The sequence below is a fragment of the Leptonychotes weddellii genome, chromosome 1 (assembly GCF_054177405.1).
Source record: "Leptonychotes weddellii isolate Sample4059 chromosome 1, ASM5417740v2, whole genome shotgun sequence".
NCBI classification, from domain to species: Eukaryota; Metazoa; Chordata; class Mammalia; order Carnivora; family Phocidae; genus Leptonychotes; species Leptonychotes weddellii.
This window is the reverse complement of record NC_138369.1, coordinates 121,851,656-121,867,746: the sequence shown is the minus strand read 5'-3', so window position 1 is coordinate 121,867,746 and position 16,091 is coordinate 121,851,656. Positions and strand designations below refer to the sequence as shown.

General features: G+C 47.2%; 1 protein-coding gene across 5 annotated transcripts in view; it reads right to left on the bottom strand.

Moving 5' to 3' along the window:
- The window catches only part of LPP (LIM domain containing preferred translocation partner in lipoma), a 620,294-nt gene that overhangs the window by 562,071 nt on the left and 42,132 nt on the right, over positions 1-16,091 (bottom strand). Inside the window, exon 1 of one of the 5 annotated variants that reach the window (XM_081831385.1) lies at positions 8,655-8,838. The exons of the other annotated variants lie outside the window; for them this stretch is intronic. The gene's annotated coding sequence lies outside the window, so the exon portion shown is untranslated. Of the gene's footprint in view, positions 1-8,654; positions 8,839-16,091 lie in introns of those variants that run through there. 5 annotated transcript variants of the gene reach the window in all.

The following is a 16,091-nucleotide window of genomic DNA, read 5'->3' as shown; positions in this document are numbered from 1 at the left end:
GTGTCGACTGCACTAAAAAAAAAAAAAAAAAAAAAATCTAATGAAAAAATGGCCTTCAAATCCAATTCATGAATCAAACAGGAATAAAAATCCCAATTTAATGTCCAAAACCTCATTTAAACTTCCCAACAACCCTATAAGAACAATTTCCTAATTGTCCACTAAAGAAACTGAGGGTCAGAGAGGTCAGGCAACTGCCCAAGAGTTTGGGGCTGACAAATGGTAAAGCCAAGACTTGAACCCAAGCCCTTGAAATCAAGCTCCATGACCCAGATTCTTTTACTTGGCAGTTACAGCTCTGCTATGGACAGCTCTTCTGCTAGAAGCAGAAACAGACTAAAAAACTCTCCCCTTGTTTTTACATTTTAAGGAGCTCTGGGATTAAAAAAAAAAAAAAAAAAACACAAAGCCTGAACTTTCAAACTAAAAAATGTTCACATTCGAAGCAGAATCCTCCCTGACTTCCACCTTGCTCTACGTTCTTAAGTGAAATAAAAAGCTCCGAGCCCCGGCACTAAGCAGACATCTGCTGGGTATGTGGGAAGCAGGCCTGAGAAAGGGTTAGCAGTGAGCTGCTATCAGGCCAATTCAACTGAATTCCAATGGCTGGGCTCATGATCAAACAAACCGCGGGTAACCCTAGAACGAGCTTCTCAACACCCCCTCTGGCACAACTGGTAGCTGATACGATGTCATGTGCCCTGCATTCGCAGGTGCTCAAAACAGACACTTGCTAGCACCTCCTGTCCTTAATAAGGCACTGCGTATGGACTTAGCAGCTGTAGGTGCCGAGTCAGACTTGCCTTGAGCTCTCAAAGAGCTCCTAGGCTCACCGGGGACACGCTCAAATACGTAAGACAGAATGAAAAGTGTGCAAAGCACATGTACACGCACTGTCATATGAGGGTCTGGAAGAACTCTGCAGATGATGACTTCTGAACCGAGCCTGAACACCCAAGAGGGTTTCCATGAGTGAGGAGGAGGAAAATAGGCCCAGGGAACATGATGTGCTAAGGGCCGCAAGAAGAGTTCAGGATGTTCTTAGGGAAAGTGACTAATCTGGTGAGGCCAGTGGCAGAGCACATGGAGGGATGCGGTGGGAGACGAGGCTGGAAAGGAATGTTGCGGCCAAGACATGAACGACCTAGTGTGCCAGGCTAAAACACTTGGATCTTGAGACTCATGGGTACTACATTTTGGGAAATGATTCAAGAAAAAGTTAAATGGCAGAGCTCCCCCTTTAAGAACTGAATCCCCTTCCACGGTCAGTTTCTAAGCACAGCGAGGGTAGGGGGTGTCTAAAGGGCAGCTTCCCCCTCCAAAGGGACCCCTTCTCCGTGGCCCCACTCACAGAGAAGTCAGAGGAGGAGGTAGCTCTCAGAAGTGGCCCAAACCCACACATCCATTGACCTTCTCCTCTAATCTGCAACTCCCGTCCATGAAAGACCCAGAAAAGAAACCAGGTCTCATGTTCCAAGCAGGATTTCCACTCTGCCTTCGGCGAAATGCCAGCACTACCCAACTTGGTGAATCAGAACACAGGGGGCACACAGGTTCCAGCCTCTTTCCTGTTACCAAGAGGGAGCCAGAGGCCTATTCAGCACACACTGTGTGCGCCCAAAGCTCCCATCCAGGCCAGGCACCATGTGACTGGGGCTTCCAACTAGTAATGAGCCTGCACTGACGTCAACAGTTAGGTCCTTTGGAATCTTTCCCTTAAAGGAGCCTTTGTGGCAGGTCCCATTTGTTAAAGGCACAGGCAAGATGTTTTTCCCTTCCAGCCCTTAAAGGAGCTCCCAGTCTAGAAAGGAGAGTCAAGACATAAAGTAGGAGATGGTGCATAACCATAGAAGCAGCACAGATAATGGTATAAATCCTCACAACGCTGTGACTTACTGGGACTATTTATAGCCATTTGACAGATGAGGAGCCTCAGGCTCAGGCAGATTAACTGACCTGATGGATCACACCTCTAGCAGTGTCATGGCCAAGATCTGAATGAAGATCCCAAGCTCATAAGCACCACAGAGTTATACTCTATTGCCCCACAGCCCACCACGGCATGAGTTACCAGAGAGATCCTTTCTAGTGTGGGGCAGTGTGGACGGTGGAGAGTAGACGGTGATCAGGGGTCACCTCCATCAGAAGGTGGCCTCTGTGCAGAAGTGCATAGGAGGAACAGAAGTTCTCTGGAGGAAGATGGGAGAGGTCACCTTAGGCTAAGGGAACAGCATGAGCTAAAGCATGAAGATGAGGAAAAGCAGGGTATTTCTGGAAAATGGCAGGGAATGCGGCTCTCTTAGGGACGAGTGAGCCAAAGCCTCAAGGAAGCTCAGAGTGGAAGGCATTACTGTCTGGCTATGATGAGCTGGGTACCAGGGTGGGACTTTTTACTCCTCAGTGGCAAAATCAATAAATTTACAGTCAGGGACATACAGCTGAATATACTAGGAAAATAATAAATGTTTCAAAACAGAACTGCGGCGTGGTTTCAGCCCTACTTGGGATTCTGTGCTTCAGTGCTCAGGCAACGCACTAACCTTCCACGATCTGGGACAGGGTCAGGAATAATGGATCTTTAGGTCCCTTCCGATTGATGCACAGAGGATCACTGGACCTTTTGAAGGTTAGAACTTCTATACCTCTTTGGTAGATTCCGACCTTCTTGAGAAGAGTCCCTACAGCTCATTACATGAATTCCAGGCCCTAGCTGGAGCTCAAGTACCCCGCCTGGTGAAAAGAACATGGAGAACAGGACCAGAGTCCTAGAATCAAAAAAAAACCTACACTTGTTTCTTGGATTCCCCACGAATTAACTACAGAACCCTGAGCAAGTCACTTCCTTTTAACGAAGTTAAATTTCTTCATTTGTAAAATGGAAACAATCATACTTATATAGCTAGGCTCTTGTGAAAATTAACAATTAATGTGTGAGATTAAATATAAGGATATGTGTTTCTACATGCAGCCTGACAGGTTGAGAATAGGTACTCCCCCTAAAAGCCACCATAATGATAGGGGTGGTATAAAAACGGCGCGGTCCTCCTGGTGAAGTGTCTAAATCTGGAGTTGTCAACAATTCTCCCCCCGTTGAAAATTGATCTGTATTCTCCCAGGCAAGTCATTACATCTTTTTGTGCCAAATTGTTTTCATCTTTTAAATGACCCAGTAATCCCACTTTGGGCAATATACATAAGGGAATAATCCAAAAGGAAAAAAGAAGGCAATTTGTTCCGAGATGTTATTCATAGTGCTATTTCTAGCTCTTTACATATCCCCCTATTATAGCACTTATCTCACGGTGCTGTAATTATCCACTCCCCTTCCATACGCCTCCAAATTATCTTTGAATCAATCCCCAGCACCTAGCACAATGCCTGGCATACAGTAAGAACTCAATAAATGTTTGCTGACTAAATGAATGGGTAATATGAAAGAAATTTTAAAGGAAATTCAAAAGAGCAAAAACAAAACACTGTTTTTAAGAGAGAATGTTCAAGAGTTTTTATTTAAAAAAAAAAAAAACCTGGTAATACAGACTGCAAACCATTTGAAGAGAAGTGTGTCCAGAAGAAGCCCCAGGCTTCTTCTAAATAACCTTCAGAGGTTATTTAGATTATGATCTCTGAGCATCACCAGGCTCAGGGCCCAGTGCAGTATAAGAATGCCATGAAGCACCCAGTGGCACGAAGTCTCATGCGGGGTCACTTTGGCCTGGTGGTCAGAGGGCACAAGGCTTGGTCAGGAATCTTAGATTCCCAGCCTGACTCAGATACAACCTCACATTGACCAAATCATCTAACTTTTTTTTTTTTACGACTTTACTTATTATTTGTTTTGAGAGAGAGAGAAAACACATGTGCGGGGCGGGGGAGGAGGAAGAGGCAGAAAGGTAGGGAGAGGGAGAGAGAAGGTGAAGCAGACTCCGCACTAAGCGTGGAGCCCAACATGGGGATCAATCCCACAACTGTGAGATCATGACCTGAGCCAAAAACCAAGAGTCGGACGCCCAACCAACTGAGCCATCCAGGTGCCCCTAAATCATCTAACTTTTATGAGACCGGTTTCTCCACGCCACTGAGAAATGGGGGATTTACAGTAAAGTCCAGCCCATTAAAAGGAATTACAAAGGGGGAGGCCAGGGCCAGAAAGTGTGAAATCAAATGTCAATGAAAGAGGAGGTTTGGGAGGTGCCCTTGGACCAGGGTCCTCAAGCCAAGGTGGGGCCTTGAAACCCCAGCTCTACTGAGCTCCCACTGAGCCTTCCAGACCGATCCTACAGGGTGGTTGAAGGCTCCTGACCAGGGAATCTACAGGAAGCAGGAATCCCTGCAGGAGCAGACGACACATCAAGGAAAAACAATATGTTAAATATCGCCCGCAAAGTCAACATCACTCTGTTCCGTAGGCTTGGTGGGAAAGAATGCTTTATACAAATACCCAGGGAGAGCAAAGGAAGCAGCATGTTCTGTAGGGCTTATTTTGGGGCGTTCCAGCAACTCTCAGCCAGGAAGTCAGAGGCAGGAAGCCACTGCCCTCTGTTCCCTAGCCAGAAGTTCAAGGTTAGAAACCAAAGCGGGGAGCAGACTCCTTAGTCTGAATCAGCTGCAAGTCTGTGCACCCCCCACTGCACATTTTCACCTCCATCAGGGTCTCCCAGATTCCTGCCCATTGACCTTGACATTTCTCTGAAGGACACTGCACTTGACATCCTGTAGACAATCCCTCCAAAACATGTCCTGAACGAAGTCGCTTCTCTCGGGCCCCACTTCTACCGCCCTAATCAAAGTTGCCACCACCTCTCACCTGATTCCGGCAAGAGTCTCCTCCTAACTTCCTTGCTTCTACCTTGCCACCCTCCTTGTAATCCATTTCCCTGAGAGCAGGCAGAATGATGCTTGTCAAATACTCAGATGCTTCCCATCACCCCTAAACTCAGGTCAAGCCCCTTCTCTAGCTTACTTACACCCAGCAACCCTTCTGCCCTCCTATGGTGATTCTCCCTCTGCAGCCCACTACCTCCTAGCACTCTGGGCTCCTTCTGTTCCTCAAGCACAGACTCATTCCCACTCCACGGCCTGGGACAGTGCCTGGGACAGTGCCCTCTGCATGCTCTTCCCCTCTGAGTTTTGCATGGCTGGCTCCTTACCATTAAGATCTCAGCTTAAACATCACCTCCCAGATCCCTTCCTGCGTTCACTCACCATCTGAGTGCCCTGTGTGAATCCACCTAAGTGTTACTTATAATTCCCTCCTATTTATATGTTCATTTATTATCTGCCTCCTCCACACACCCCTACTAGAATGTAAGCTCCAAAGAATCATTGTTCTGTGTGTCTTTTTCTTCACTCCAAACCCAGTGCTGGCTCAGTGCCCAGAACAGTATGAAGCACATAAGTGGGAATCCAATAAACATTTAATAAAATTAGATGAATCCGTGCCACCAAGGAAAGAAACCTTACAGATCACTTAGGGCAAGTCGCCCGGCACTGTGGCTAAATTCTGGGCCTTGGAGTCAGATGTGGATCACTACTGCTTGCAACTCAGGAGCTGTAGGAGTTTGGGCAAGTTCTCCCATTTCTCTAGACCTGACTTTTCTCAGGTAAAATGGGAATAACAGCACCTGCGGAGCACTGGGAGGATAGAAGGAGATCAATCATGTAAAACGCCTCATGTGGGCTCAGCACAGAACGTTCCCTGTTGTGGACAACCAGCCCATCTTCCAGGTGGGAAAAACTGAGGCTCAGAAAGAAGCGTCATCACCCAAGTTAAACACTGAGTGAGCAACAGAGCCGGGTCAGAAAATCACATGTGCAGTCTCTGGACACTGCTCTGCAGTCCAGCTATTCCCTAGACTCAGTAATAAAAAAAGACCTGATATCATGTCACTGACTTATGTATTCTGTCTTGTTCCATAAGGGATCGAAGTACCTAACAAAGACGCACAGTTTGTGATTTTTTTTCCAGTGGGAAAACTAGGGGGGGAGATGGAAAAATAAGGTGATGGAAAGGGACGGGGATTACAAACAAGAAGAGCCATCCATCTTCTACCATTTGCCAGAGGAGGGCTTCACATGTGGCTCGAGAATGGAGGGAAATACCTACGTGCGGTCTTTTGGAATAGTTGGTTACTAAAATGTCACAGAAAGGTGTGAGGAGGTATCACCATCCAGTTAAGAATCACCCTGGTTTGTCACACTCTTGTCAACTAAAATCAAATATCTGCTTGCTCCAGATCACACGCACTCTGATGTCACAGTACTAGGTTCAAATCCCAGCTCCACTACTGACTACGTGCCTCTGGGCCACTTAACCCCTCAAAGCCTCAGGTTCTTCCTCTCGAAAATGGAGGTAAACAACAGTACCTAAGTGGACTGACAAACTGTGGTACGTACGTAGGTAATTCTGACACACACCCCAACACGGACGAAGCTTGCAGACATTACACGAAGTGAAATAGGGCAGTTGCCAAAGGATCGATACGTACGGTTCCACTTCATGTGAAGTGTCCAGAGGGGTCAAATTCACAGACACAGAAGGGAGAATGGTGGTTGTCAGGGGCTTCAGCAGGGGGGAATGGGGAGTCAAGTGTTTAATGGCTATGGAGTTTCAGTTTTGCTTAATGAAAGGAGTTCTGAAAATGGGTGGCAGGAGAGGTGACTGCACTCAACACTACTGAGTTATACACTTAAAAATGTGTAGATGGTAAATGTTATGTGTAATTTACCAAAATTAAAAATAAAGTGAAAAAAAAACTAGCACCTACTCATGGGTAGCGGTAGAAGTGACTCGGTGATTTAGGTCAAGTGCTTAGCCCAGCGCCTGGCACCCAGAAAGCCCTCCATTCACGTCAGTTCTCCTTCTTCACTGTACCAGCATGCACACCTGCACCACCACCAGCCCTGACCTCTTAGTGCCCCTGTCTGTCACCACCGCAGCTGGGAAACCTCCCAAGCCTTCCTGCTTCCAGGCAGCCTCCTCCCATCCGATGAGCAGGGTTCACAAGCAGCCCCACCATAGTCATGGGGCAGGAGACATGCTCGGTGCAGGTTCCCGGGGTCCCGAGCAAGATCCTGCTTCCCTGGTGCTTCAGAGCAGCTTAGGGAGCTGGTGGCCCTCCATTCAGCCCTGGACAGACATCTCGGAGCACTTTCCTGTGCTATTACGATCCGTCACCTAATGCCATTGGTGTGCAGATGCTTCCCCAAGACACATCTCCACCATCTTCCCTGAACTGGAGGAAAAGGGCCCCCAGGTTCGCCAGAAACCAAACTGACTACAAAGAACTACTCCTGGCCATGTAATATCTGGTAGACTGTAAGAGAGGGTGGTGCCCTCTTAGTCTCTCTTGAAAGGTGCCATGGTATCAAAGAAGTATGTGTATATGTGTGTGTGTCTGTGTCTACTGAGTGTGTGTCTGTGTGTGTGCTGTGTGTATGTGTGTGTGTGTGTGTGTGTGTATAAAATCCAGAGTCGGGCTCACCTTTCAATGGGAAGTACACTCCAGAATTCTGACAGCTTCAAGAACAGTGGTAGAAGCTAAGATGGAAAGCCCTGCACAGTCTATTTCAAGGCCCGTGCATAATTTCCACCACCTGAAACTGAAATAAGGGCCTCCACTACTCAGTCCTGCAGCTTGGACAAGCTATCATCCCCTTTCAGGAAGAGAAAGATACAGACAGCAAAGCAGATCAGAAGGCAGCAACTCACATTCAAACAACATTCGCAAGACCGTAAGCGGAACAAAAGTAAGCTGAAACCGAAAAAGGAAAAAAAAAAAAGGAAAAATTTTACAAATAACAAATTCAGGCATCTGAGCCCATGAACATGATAGAAGGAGGTCTGAATTGGGAGAAGTCGGTGCTAGTTCTCAGTCTCACCCATCAGATCAGTAAGCGTGGGCAGCTCTGGCATCCAGAGTCCCAATTTCTTCATCTGCAAAATGGGCATGTTCTCCTCCATCTCTGCCTACGGGGGCAGCTGAAGTGTAGTGGAAGGAGGAACGCTCCGAGAGGCAAAAGACCTGGATTCCAATACCAACTAATCAGCCCTGTACCCACAGGGCAAGTTAGCTGTGCCCCCTGGGCCTCCACTGCCCACCATCCTGCTGCAAACCGAGGCAGACCAACCCAATCATCTCTAAGGCTCCTTCCAGCTCTAACAGTCCATCAACCCTCACAACGTACTGCACGCCGGGAATTTATTCCAAACTGCGGATGCCATGCAAATGCTGCATATATAGCAATATTTTTTATGCCCTTAAGGCCAACCATAACTCTGCTTTTCAAGCTAAAACTATCCTTCCCCAAGTATCCACAAATGTCCTTCTCACTTCTGGCTCCAGCCCTAGCAATCAGACAGATGACAACACTCCCAAATTACCTTTCTACCCAACTCTGGCTAGGCCTCAGGTGGGAGGAAATCTCTCTCTCTTTTTTTTTTTTACATACAAATAGAATTTTCCCTCAGGCAGAGTCCCTCTCTAAATCCCACTGTGAGAAGAGCTCCCCTGGGAAAGCAGCTGTCTACACCCCAAATTAAAGTGGCCAGCGCTCCCAGCAACATGTCCCATTGCAGTGCAAGCCTTCAGGGCTGCAAGCCCCAGGTCTGTGAGCAGAAACGCCATTCGCTCTGTCAATAATGATGTACTCACGCGAGTCGGGCCCCACAGGCAGCTGGCCCTCCGCTGGCCCTCACTCCCTCTCACACACCCTGAGTCTCACTGCAAGAGGTGGTCCCAAGGCCCGAGGGGAACAGCACTGACACTTTCTCTCCTCAGCTTCCAGAACAAGGGGCAAAGGAATGGAGGGGACTGGGGATGGGGAGGGGGGTGGACGGGGGCGACTTTGTTTCTGGAAACAAGAATTCAAATCCTGCTTCTCCTAAACCCTGAGTCACCTCCTTCTCTTCCAATAGATCAGTGTGGTGGGTAAACATTTCCATATATGGAGAAGCAGGCTAGAGGATGTCAGAAAAATCACCCTTCTCTCCTCTGGCACTTGAAGAACATGCCCCCACTTATGACATAATTCCTTACTTGGAGTAAATGATTAACCCCAAAAGAAGTAGAGTCTCAACTGCTCCATAGGCTGTCCTGTTACAGGAAAAAGGCTCCCCAGCCCAAACAAGGAAGTGACGGGTTTGAAAGGCTTTAAGTTCACCTGAGGAATGGGGCCATCTAGAATACAATGACATTTATGGAGTCAATCTATTAATTCAGAGGAGGTGGGTGGTATCTGGGGGAGATGTACTGAAGAGGTCACCAGGAAGCCAGTCCATAGTTCTTCTGATGGCAGATGAGCCCTAAAACAATCCATACCCTTGGTCACAATTCCCTGACTCCCTTGGGCCAAAAATCCTCCTGGGAACTTAGTTTTGCATGAGTTACTCATAGGACAGACACCAGGCAGGAAAACCCAGAATAAAACCAGACTTTCAGGAGAACGTTGCTGGGTGGGGGTGGGGGGGTGGGGGGGGTGAGAAGGAGGGCTGAATGCCCAATTTAATTTGTTGATCAGAAGGTCCCAAGAAGTGTCTGATAACTAAACTGGACCAGTAAAGTCAGTCACGAATGGATCTGGTCTAAAATGACTCCAGATGGAATTAGCAGAAGAGAAAGGAGAAAGATGGGATGCTGGGGAAAATGGCAGTGCAGGGGAGGAGGGGTCTGCCTGGACAAAGGAATCCATACCTCGTCTTCCCAGCAGTTCTATTTTTTACAGTGATCTTATTCTACTGTTGGCTGTAAAGGCTTTCTCTAGGTCATGTGAGCCATTTTTTCAGAATCCCTGCCCACCTCCTGGTCTGCACCATGAGGACGCTAGTTCTCATCCCCAGGGAATCTTCCAGCAGTAAACAGTACCGCTCAGGGAGCCAGGGCACCCAAGCCCTAAGCCCAGGTCAGCCACTCAAGATTTTGGAAAAATCAGTTCTCCTCTTGTAGCTTATATTCTATCATCTACAAACCGAGTGGGTAACCCAAAACTGTCCAACTACATGCTCTAAAAGCAGCTTCTCCTTGGTCCGTCCGAATAGTCATGACACATTTATCCTGGTTACTTGCTTTATATTTTTGCAAGCATGCCATAAATATCCGCGAAGCAGCAAGCATTTCTCGTTTATTGCATGTTTAAGAAAGGCACACTAATATAAGGGGCCATTAAATGAGGTAGGGAAACAGGGTCAGAGAACCTTCCACCGCATGTCAGAACCAGAACTCAGTACAGAATTCCTGCCACTGCAGTACTCCCAAGAGGTCCCAGAGGCAGGTCTGAAGAGGGTAAAGGGATGGTTCTCTTTTGTAACTGAGAAGACTACATGCGACTTAGTGATTCTGTAGAAAAACTGTCATCCTGTCAGGAGCTCGGAGTCCCTTCCAATACTCCAACAGGAACATACCAGCAGAGAGAAAAGATATTCCATGGAGAATAGCTGTCCATGGATGGCCTAGAAACTCGGAAAACCAAGGAGTAAACAGACTACAGGGATAGGAATGAAAACCAAGAAAGAAGAGTTTATATCTACCCTCCATTTTGCAAAATCACATTTGGAGATCAGTTTCCATATCCACAAATCAGTTTCCATATCCACATATCCTGCATTCCCTAATGTACATGTGCCTCTCTTCCCCTTGACCACTGAGAGCCATTGGCTGTGGGATCTTGAAACGAGAGAAGACCATAAATGCCACTAAGCCTGACATCCCCCCTGGTCATAAATCCCCCCGTGGTGGCCAGGAGGTCTCCAGTGAGGTGGCGATCATTATCTCCTGCAGCCGCAAATTCCATTTTCCCAACAGAAAGTTCTTCCTTATATGGAAACAAAATCTGGCTCCTGGATTTCAACCTCCTGTTCCTCATCCTGCCCCTTCTAACCATACAAACAACCTATATCTGTTCCACTGCCCTGGAATTTTTGTAAGTGAATATGGATACAGAAACTAAGGGACCCAATATCTCAACCCTCGGGTACTCTAGCCGTTTCCCGGCCATATCTCACCGTTAACTCCCAAAGCATTTGTTGCCAACTTGAAATCCATCCTTTTCGGGTTTTTCCAGGAAGCGTTACTGCTAAGCAACTCTTCCCAACCCCCAATTCTGCACGTGAACTGCCGGCCTTGTGGACTCACAAGACGCACCCTGTTAAATCCCAGTCACTGAGAAATGAGGAGAGAGACCTTGGAGACCCATTCTTCGGTCCACCTCTACCTCCTCCCCCATGCCACATTCCTACCGTTTGTGGCCGAAGCTCAGGGACACAGATCCCATTCCCAGCTCCCCATTCCTGCTCCCCTGTCCTGCCAGACCTAAAACTGTCTCCAGGAGACAAGGCTGTTCCAAGGAACATTCAGAGAGAGCTCTGCAGGAAAAGAGGGCCTTGCCAGCTCAAGCGCTCTCAGGATAACAAAGCCGCCTACAGGCAGGACGGCGGGTCCAACGTGCTGATCACAGGGCTGGGGGCTCATGATCCCTGACCACTCCAGCACCACTCTGGACCTCACCGTCTTTACCAAACGGGGGAGAAAAGGTTCTGTTCTGCCACAGTTCTGATGGCACCATTTGGATTCAAGGTAGATGCAGCAGTGACGTCTCACGTTAGCAGCGCACTTTCCCAGCTTGTAAAGCCCTTCCCAAACAGTCTCATGTAATCCCTACTGGCTACTTCACAGGAAGTAGTGTACCCAATCTCGTGACAGCAAAGAGGAGGCTCAGAGAGCCTAACTATATTCCCAAGGTCACACCCACAGCAAGTAATAAAAGGAACACTGGTTTGGAAGTTAGACTACTTGACATTCCAGTTCCAACTCCACCACATACTCACTGTGTGACCTCCGGCCAACTGTTTAACTTTTCTAAACCTCACTTTCTACACCTGAAAATTAGAGATTAAAATGGCCTTCCTGCCTCCTCTCAGAGCAGTTAGGAGGATCAAATGAGATAATGAGAGTTAAAACGCTCTGGAAAACGGGAAGGCGGTCCAAAAGTGTAAGGGATTATTGTGTGATTACTTGTAAATGACTGTGCATTCCATTACAAATACAAAAAGCAGTGAGGTCATTCTCAAGACAAAGAAACATGAAGGCTCTGGGAATGAAAGGGAAATGATTTGACGTTCTACAGGGTTCTGAATTCACTATGCTTCTCCCCGGCAGCTGAAGCTGGGATTTTCACTGTCAGATTTTCGGCGCTCCCTTTGCAGCTACAAGCGAATGCCAGCCCAAAGAGAGGCAATAGAGAGGGATGTACGGAAGGCCCCGAGATTCTCAGTTCCGGAAACGTGACCTGTGATGTTCTCCTTAGAGAAGTTGTTAGAAACACAGGCTCCAGTCTCTCTGCAATAAGCCCGTGGGGAAATAAACGTACAGTAACAAGCTATTTACCAGAGAGCAGTAAGGAAGCTCCCAAGCATGAATTAATCAAGGGCACAGGATATTTCAGGTTGCAGATACCAAAAAGACAGAAATCAGCAACCCATTAAACCTCCCAGCACAGCTTTCCTCTTGGAGGCTCAACCTGGAATTCATGCATCCCAGGCCACAGAGAGGTCCATTTGCATACCAGAGGTCTGCTGCAGATCCACCTGGGAGCAGAGGATACCCAAGAAGCTCTGAGAGTGTACTTCATTGGGCTGGCTTCCTTCAGGCCTCTCCCAACACGTTAGTCATCAGGATTCTCTTCAACTTCTGCAAAGATCCAAGTCATCAATGTCATTGAAGGAGGGGCCAGATCTTCCCCAGGAATCCATTCCCAAGGCTGATGAGCAAACAGCTCAGTGATGATTACTTTCTGGTTTGCATTTTGGGGATCATCTGCTTCCTTGTGCTTAACATTGGAGAAAGGCACTAAATTAATTGATCACAGCGATGTGTGAGCACCTATTAAGAGCGTGTGCCCGAATCCCCAGGGAGGATACAGCAGAGGGCTCTGAGATACAGACATAACTGCAAGAGGGGACAAGAGGTGGCCAACTCCAGAAGTTCAGACTTCAGTAGTGTATCCTCAGTGGGAGGCACAGACTTCCAGGCTAGGGATTAAATGAGGGTGGGACGGGGGTGGTGACAAAGGACATTTCCAGGCCAAAGGAAGCATTTGAGCCTAGGCAATGAAGAGCCATGTCCAGTGAGGAGCTATGTGTGTAGGCCACTAGTGGGAGAGGCGGGCAGATGAGTGGAGACAAAAAGAGGTAACTCAGCCCGATAAACTGAAGCTGAATAATTAGCCTAAGGTGATTAGATTGATTCTATTTCTGAAAGCTGAGTGGTTTTTTTTTTGTTTTTTGTTTTTTTTTTTTTGAAGATTTTATTTATTTATTTGACAGAGAAAGACACAGCGAGAGAGGGAACACAAACGGGGAGTGGGAGAGGGAGAAGCAGACTCCCTGCCGAGCAGGGAGCCCGATGCGGGACTCGATCCCGGGACTCCAGGATCATGACCTGAGCCGAAGGCAGTCGCTTAACCAACTGAGCCACCCAGGCGCCCTGGTTTTTGTTTTTTAGTTTTTGGGGTTTTTTTGAGAAGCAAAACTCTGATCAGGTTTTTTAAAATGGTCTCTTTCACTCCTCACTGGCAAATAATAATAATAACAAAAATAACTATAATTTAATGAGTGTTTAATCTGTGCTGAGCATTGTACAAGCAGGCTGCATATATCATCCCATTTAATCCCATCAACTGCCCTGTGACCTAGGCAGTCTCACCCATTATACAGATGAGGAAATAAAGGCTTAAAGGAAGGGTAAACTGCGCAAGTCCCACAGACAGTAAGAGGAAGAGGACAGGATTAACTAACTCCCAATGCAAATTCAATCCCTTACAATTCTAGAATGCACGCTCCAATTTCTAACTTTCTTTCCTATTGTCCAGACTCTCCCTATCCCATTTCTATGAGATGAAATCATCCTCACGTAACTATCACAGGTAACGATCATATATATCACAAGCATAACTCTTTACAGAAAGAGTTGACCATATTCCTTATTTGCTTCTGTCTCCCTGGAAGACCCTTGGAGTCAGGAGCCTTGCCTGTGTTCTCAGCACTGTGCATACAATGAACACTCAATACTCACATGTATTCAGTTAGACAATGTCTTTGAAGGTTGGGCCAGGGGAGTAACACAATACCAGCTGTCATTTCCACTCTATCCTTCACAGAAATGGAACTAATCTCAGTGAGGGTCCCAAGGTCTGAAGAGAAGACACACAGCCAAGGTGAAGGACACAGGGCAAGGATCATGTGCATGGGGCAGCCTGAAGCTTCTGCAGCTACTCTGAGGCTGCATGACCCTGAGCCTGCAGCCAGGTGCCCAAAGGCCTCAGGAGGAGGTAGACAGAACGCACATTTCCTTGAACAAGGGAATAAAAACCCAGGACCCCTTACAAGTGTGATGGTGCTAAGCCACTCTGTCTCTCAGCTTTGGTGAACAGACACACTGGGCTAGCACAGTGGTTTTCAAACTTTTTTTCCCCCAGCAGCGGAGATTTTCCTTTAAACAAAATGCTTTGCAGATGCTTACTTGTAAAGTAGGTAACACCAGAGCTATTCAGGCTGGGCTCCGGAGCTCCCCTTTCCCCAGCTCTTCTCCCCCAGTTGCCACCTCCCCCACCCAGCACCCCAGCCCCAACCCCACTCCTGGAGGTCTGCAATGCTGTGTTACTCAGGAAAGCAGAGCTTGAAAACCAGCAGCCTTCTGAGCTCTTCACAGTACCTCCCAGCTCTGATGGTAGTAACCTCCAAGGTGAGCTGTACCTCCTTAATTAAGAAGCTCTGTGTTTTTACCAGAGAGACAGCTACAGAGTAGCAGAGAAGAAAGAGTTCTCAGATTAGAAAATTTGGATTATCGTCTATTTAGGACCTGTGTTCCCAACAAGCAAGTTATTCATATCTCACTAAGCCTCGGTTTTCTCATCTGTAAAATGGGAAATAACATTGTTATCTATCAAATAAGGCTCTCATTAGAACTACCTAATGGCATAATAAAATGTTACGAGAAATACTATGTTGTGATCACCTCATCTATAAATTGATCTAAGGTCACAGATGTAAAAGAGGTAGCACTGTGTCCAAAGCAAAGAAGATCCTCAAGAAGTGCCTGGGGCTCAATGCTCTCATGGACATTTTCAACCTGAACAAACAACACCATAGCAATAAGGAGCTCGAGGGAGGAAAACATTTGTGTTCCCAATTCCCCACAGCTCATCTGTGAAAAATCTTACAGCTTGTTTCGGGAACCTTTGAAACCCAAGGCCATTTTAGGCTTCCAAGAAAGTCAACCAAGATAGGCAAAGGTGGAGAAAGCAAGCTTGAGAAATACACTGACCCACGTCATTAGCACAGGAAGAAGGGTTAGACTGGGCGTCCCAGCTTCCGCCTTCCATACCAACCAGCCAAGTGGCTTCAAAAATCCCATCTGTCTCTGAGTCCCCATTTCCTTATCTATAAAATAGGGATGAGAACAATCTTGTTTTCTATCTCCCCTTAATTTAACCCCAAGGAGTTAATGGGTATGAAACTCTTGAAAACTTCTCAGCTCTATACCTGTATCATGATTTTTTTATAACCTCAAGTAGAAAGTTGAACCACTACAAAAATTAATGTGCCCAAAACTTGGGAATCATCCCATCTTAAGGCCCCTGCTCCAACTGCACGATTCCCTGTCTGTTGCTGGAGTTTTGCCCCAGGCTCCCTGCCCATCCTGAAGGTGCTGCCAGCTTAACCCCCGTGTCATCCTGGCTTTCCCAGCGGACCCCAACCAGTAATCTGAACTGCACAAAAAATAATGTCCAACAGCCCTCAGGCCAGCATTCAGGATGTCCAGGATGGGCCCCCAACCCATCTCTCTAGCCACATCTCCCATGATATTGCTACATGAATACCTGGCTCCAGGAAAGAAGGTACCCACACTTCCTCCCAACCCCAAGATTTGGCCCTATCTCCCCACTAGTGCTGTGCCTTCAAATCCGATTGCAAAATCTCTTTACCATGCAATGGGGGAGTGGATCCCCAAGTCTTCACGCCCCATCCTTTCTCTACAGACAGTGCCATCCATATCCAGTCCATGAACATCCACATCAAAAGAAGAAGAAATACTTCT